General features: G+C 48.0%; 1 protein-coding gene across 3 annotated transcripts in view; it reads left to right on the top strand.

Moving 5' to 3' along the window:
- The first annotated feature begins 4776 nt into the window (after positions 1 to 4776).
- Positions 4777 to 6000, top strand: part of ATP2B2 (ATPase plasma membrane Ca2+ transporting 2) — a 389572-nt gene continuing 388348 nt past the window's right edge. For all 3 annotated transcript variants that reach the window (XM_075573778.1, XM_075573776.1, XM_075573774.1), the window contains exon 1: positions 4777 to 4912. The gene's annotated coding sequence lies outside the window, so the exon portion shown is untranslated. The remainder of the gene's footprint in view (positions 4913 to 6000) is intronic.

Here is a 6000-nt window from a genome sequence, read left to right as displayed (position 1 = left end):
CAGGGCTGTTACTAGGGGGCTGGGCAGCTTCCTCCATCCTGATTGGCTGCATTAACCAGTAGCAGCCAACCAGCAGGAGGTGTCAGGAGCCTGCGGGTGGGGCCAAGGAGAGGAGGAAACAGCATAGAGCAGGGAGAGGGGTGTGTGTGTCTCGAGTGTGTTGCACCTTTCACCATTGTGTCCAGTATTTTTGGAGAAGCCGCCTGGCAACCCCCCCCCCCCCCCCCTCCTGGGTCCCTACCTGTTAGGCGAGGAGTGGGGGTCCGCCTAGGTCCTACCCGGCGGCAGAGGGGAGCCCACCCAGGTGGCCTATAGAGGAAGTAGGACCCCAATTCCCTGCAACGCCTAATTTCGGGGTTCAAACCGCCAGGTCAGGCCCTCCTATGCTGCTGGGCCTGGGACAGATGTCCCGCGGGCTGCATGGAGGGAGTTACAGGTCCACCATGATGGACGTGCTGAGCACCCCACCCTAAATTGCTTGCTTTTGCATTTTTCTTACATAAAGAAGGGGCCCGTGTTGCAAATTTTCCTCCATAATCCCCCCACACTGCAGTTATTTCTCCCCCATAATCCCCCCCACACTGCAGTTATTTCTCCTCCATAATCCCCCCCACTGCAGTTATTTCTCCCCCATAATCCCCCTCACACTGCAGTTATTTCTCCCCCATAATCCCCCCCACACTGCAGTTATTTCTCCCCCATAATCCCCCCCACACTGCAGTTATTTCTCCCCCATAATCCCCCCCACACACTGCAGTTATTTCTCCCCCATAATCCCCCCACACTGCAGTTATTTCTCCTCCATAATCCCCCCCACTGCAGTTATTTCTCCTCCATAATCCCCCCACACTGCAGTTATTTCTCCTCCATAATCCCCCCACACTGCAGTTATTTCTCCCCCATAATCCCCCCCACACACTGCAGTTATTTCTCCCCCATAATCCCCCCACACTGCAGTTATTTCTCCTCCATAATCCCCCCCACTGCAGTTATTTCTCCTCCATAATCCCCCCACACTGCAGTTATTTCTCCCCCATAACCCCCCCCACACTGCAGTTATTTCTCCTCCATAATCCCCCCCCCCCACACTGCAGTTATTTCTCCTCCATAATCCCCCCCCCACACTGCAGTTATTTCTCATCCATAATCCCCCCCCCACACTGCAGTTATGTCTCCCCCATAATCCCCCCCCCCACACTGCAGTTATTTCTCCTCCATAATCCCCCCCCACACTGCAGTTATTTCTCCTCCATAATCCCCCCCACACTGCAGTTATTTCTCCTCCATAATCCCCCCCCCCACACTGCAGTTATTTCTCCTCCATAATCCCCCCCCCACACTGCAGTTATTTCTCATCCATAATCCCCCCCCCCACACTGCAGTTATGTCTCCCCCATAATCCCCCCCCCACACTGCAGTTATTTCTCCTCCATAATCCCCCCCCACACTGCAGTTATTTCTCCTCCATAATCCCCCCCACACTGCAGTTATTTCTCCTCCATAATCCCCCCCCCACTGCAGTTATTTCTCCCCCATAATCCCCCCCCCACACTTCAGTTATTTCTCCTCCATAATCCCCCCCCCACACTGCAGTTATTTCTCCTCCATAATCCCCCCACACTGCAGTTATTTCTCCCCCATAATCCCCCCCCACACACTGCAGTTATTTCTCCTCCATAATCCCCCCCCACACTGCAGTTATTTCTCCTCCATAATCCCCCCACACTGCAGTTATTTCTCCCCCATAATCACCCCCCCACACTGCAGTTATTTCTCCCCCATAATCCCCCCCCCCACACTGCAGTTATTTCTCCTCCATAATCCCCCCACACTGCAGTTATTTCTCCCCCATAATCCCCCACACTGCAGTTATTTCTCCTCCATAATCCCCCACACACTGCAGTTATTTCTCCCCCATAACCCCCCCACTGCAGTTATTTCTCCCCCATAACCCCCCCCCCACTGCAGTTATTTCTCCTCCATAATCCCCCACACACTGCAGTTATTTCTCCTCCATAATCCCCCCCACACTGCAGTTATTTCTCCTCCATAATCCCCCCACACTGCAGTTATTTCTCCCCCATAATCCCCCCCCCCCCACACTGCAGTTATTTCTCCCCCATAATCCCCCCCCCCACACTGCAGTTATTTCTCCTCCATAACCCCCCCCCACTGCAGCTCTTTCTCCTCCATAATCCCCCACACTGCAGTTACGTCTCTTCCATAATCCCCCTCACACTGCAGTTATTTCTCCCCCATAATCCCCCTCACACTGCATTATTTCTCCTCCATAATCTCCCCCACACTGCAGTTATTTCTCCTCCATAATCCCCCCCCCACACTGCAGTTATTTCTCCTCCATAATCCCCCCACACTGCAGCTATTTCTCCTCCATAATCCCCCCCACACTGCAGTTATTTCTCCTCCATAATCCCCCACACTGCAGTTATTTCTCCTCCATAAACCCCCACACTGCAGTTATTTCTCCTCCATAATCCCCCCACACTGCAGCTATTTCTCCTCCATAATCCCCCACACTGCAGTTATTTCTCCCCCATAATCCCCCGCACTGCAATCCTCCATAATCTCCCACACTGCAATCCTCCATAATCACCCACACTGCAATCCTCCATAATCCCCCCCCACTGCAGTTATTTCTCCTCCATAATCCCCCCACACTGCAGTTATTTCTCCTCCATAATCCCCCCACACTGCAGTTATTTCTCCTCCATAATCCCCCACACTGCAGTTATTTCTCCCCCATAATCCCCCACACTGCAATCCTCCATAATCCCACACACTGCAGTTATTTCTCCCCCATAATCCCCCCTCCCCCCCCACTGCAGTTGTTTGGACAAAGAATTGATATAGTGAAACATGCACTTTTTGTACTGACTTGTCATCGCAAACAAATTGTTAACTGAATGTCTCTGGGCTACTGTATATCATCCTAGATGGCCCTCCACCGACTTAAATTTAACATGGCAAAAACAGAGCACTTCATACTTCCTCCCAAACCTGGCCCTACTACCTCCTTCCACATTACTGTTGGAAGTGCCATAATTCACCCAGTAGCCCATGCACGCTGCCTAGGGGTCACACGCGACTCCTCTCTCACATTCTCTTCTCACATTCAAAAGGTAGCAAAAAACTGTCGTTTTTTCCTCCGCAATATTACCAAGATACACCTTTCCTCTGTTGCTCGATAGCAAAAACTCTGACTCAGGCCCTCATTCTCTCCCGTCTTGATTACTGTAACCTCCTGCTGTCCGGCCTTCCTGCCTCTCTCCTGTCTCCCCTACAATCTATCCTAAACGCTGCTGCCAGAATCACTCTAATCTTTCCGAAATCTGTCTCAGCATCTCCCCTCATGAAATCCTTCTCCTGGCTTCCAATCAAATCCCGCATCTCTCACTCAATTCTCCTCCTCATTTTTAAAGCTTTACACTCTTCTGATCCTCCTTACATCTCAGCCCTAATTTCTCGCTATACACCATCCCGACTCTTGTATTCTGCTCAACGATGCCTTCTCTCTACCCTGTTTGTATCTAAATCCCTCTCCCGCCTTAAACCTTTCTCACTGACTGCCCCACACCTCTGGAATGCCCTTCCCCTCAATACCCGACTATCACCCTCTCTATCCACCTTTAGGACCCACCTTAAAACACACTTGTTTAAGGAAGCATATGAATAGCTCAATGGCTGATAATTAACACCTCATACATAAACCTTGGCCCCCTGCAGACGCACTTACCAGAACGCCCTCCTACTGTCTCTGTATGTTCTTCCCACCAACTAATTAGATTGTAAGCTCTTCGGAGCAGGGACTCCTTTTAGTAAATGTTACTTTTATGTCTGAAGCACTTCTCCCTTTTATGTGTTATTTATTATTTATATCACTGTCACATATATTACTGCTGTGACGCGCTATGTACATTAATGGCGCTATATAAACAAAGACACACATACATTAGTTTTATAACTGACAGTGGATGAACCAGGAACATTTTAATAGTCAGCCAATCAAAATTACACTGGTTCTGTATCAAAGTCGCATCACTTTTACCCTATATTTTCCAAAATATACAGTATGTTCATTTTTTCTGGGGTTAAGAAATGTCCACCATTGCAATGTTTAGATAACATGTTGTTCATATTGTGCCCTGATTGCGGCAGCCTTGGGATCATTGCATTTCACTGACCTCCGTTAAATGATGAGAATAACTAACCTTCAATAAAATGTGTAATCTAGCATAGGGCCAAATGGAACCAATGGCTCAAACTAGACAATTAACCCCTTCCAAAATAGACAAAAAAAATATCGGTGAAAGATTATCCTGGAGATTTCTGCAAATATGTATTCCCCTTCCGTGTCCATCCTCTCTCTTTCTAGCTGCTCGTTTGACAAAGAAGATGGTGTGAGTGGATATGATCACCTAACCACTAAGGTGGAGTAGGCAGCATTTCCCCCCAGTCAGAGTGGCTGCTGTGTCTGAGAACAAAGGAAGATTGTTTAAGTTTTTCAAACATTGTTTAAAACCCCCCGATACTCTGCCATTTCCTCTCGGGGTGCTCAGGTGCACCGTTTCTGACTTGTTTCTCACAATGTCGCAGGAAGATGTCTCCTGGTTGCACACTAATTGCTATTCCAACGCATTGCCTGTCCCCAGCCCCGCAAAAGGCCATCCTTGTGAGAAAAAAAAGAAATCATTATGTATTCAGATATAATTCCTTAGCAGCTCATAGCTAATTCATACTGTATGGATACTGCCACAAGCGGTAATGTCCCTCTCTCCCTCTTTAGCCCGGATTCCAAGGAGTGTTGATCGATACTCCGAGTCAGAAGACCGCTATGCACAACTAATCTGCATCTACAAAGCATCCTGCTTGTTAAAGGGGTGACACGGGAACTGTGAGTCTAATCATTTTTCCCCCCTTCCGCCTGTGGCTTTCTGTTTCCCTGCTTGCGTGTGGCCGCCCTGTAATCTATGGGGGTATTCAATACTTAATCAAATCCAGACAGTCGAGCAAAATAGGTCAGGCAAACAGAAGTGCTGCGCTCCCTGCGCCCTGCTGCAAATCAGCACCGCCCCCCTCTCTTTCAGTGACACTGCAGTGGGACATATATTATTTAAGGGGCAGGTTTTGAAGAATTTATCTGCATTCATTTAGCATTTTCATAGTAGGCATAAAAGAACAGAGGCCGCGGTGAGGGGAGTGATGCAGCGCGCGTGATTCTGCGTTTGTGTGAAGTACAGTATGTGTGAGGGGCTCTGACAGACGTGTGTTATAGCTCCTGACAGGTAGATTGCATCAGTGATGAATTATGCAATGGTCAGCAGCATAGTATTCAGGACGGCGTGTGTATGGGGTCTGACGATGCTGGAGGTTCTCCTAATCATTACACCGATTCAGCACACTCATTATTATTATTATTATTATTATTTTGGGTGCATTTTATTTAAAATGGTAACGGAAAAGTTCCAACAATGCTAAATAATAAGTTGTGGGGAACAGGACATAGGAAATGGCTGCATTATTCCGTGTAAATAAATAGATATATAAATATATGTACAGCTGATGGGACTTGCTAAGAAGACCTTGCGTTGTCCTGTACACATAACACAGAGAAATTAGAATTCGTTATAGCAAACTGCATTTTGCCTATTGTTTAAAATGTTATATTATATAACTTTAATAATAATAACTTTATTTAATATAGCGCTTTTCTCCCAATAGGACTCAAAGCGCTTCCCAATTCCAGTACGCAGCACGTAGGAATGTTACAGGCACAGTCCCTGCCCTGCAGAGGTTACAAGCTGTGTTTTTTCGGGCCTGAGGCACAGGGAGATAAAGTGACTTGCCGCAGAAGCTGACACGGGGATTTGCACTAGCTCCCTTGTCTCAAACTCAGTGCCATGGTTTTCGGTCAGTGCCTTTACTCACTGAGCCGCTCCTTCAGTTGTGTCTCGGGTTCAGGGAGTCTCCGGGGTCTTTTGA

Source organism: Ascaphus truei, chromosome 17 (assembly GCF_040206685.1).
Source record: "Ascaphus truei isolate aAscTru1 chromosome 17, aAscTru1.hap1, whole genome shotgun sequence".
Lineage (NCBI taxonomy): Eukaryota > Metazoa > Chordata > Amphibia > Anura > Ascaphidae > Ascaphus > Ascaphus truei.
This window is presented reverse-complemented; position numbering and strand designations above follow the sequence as displayed.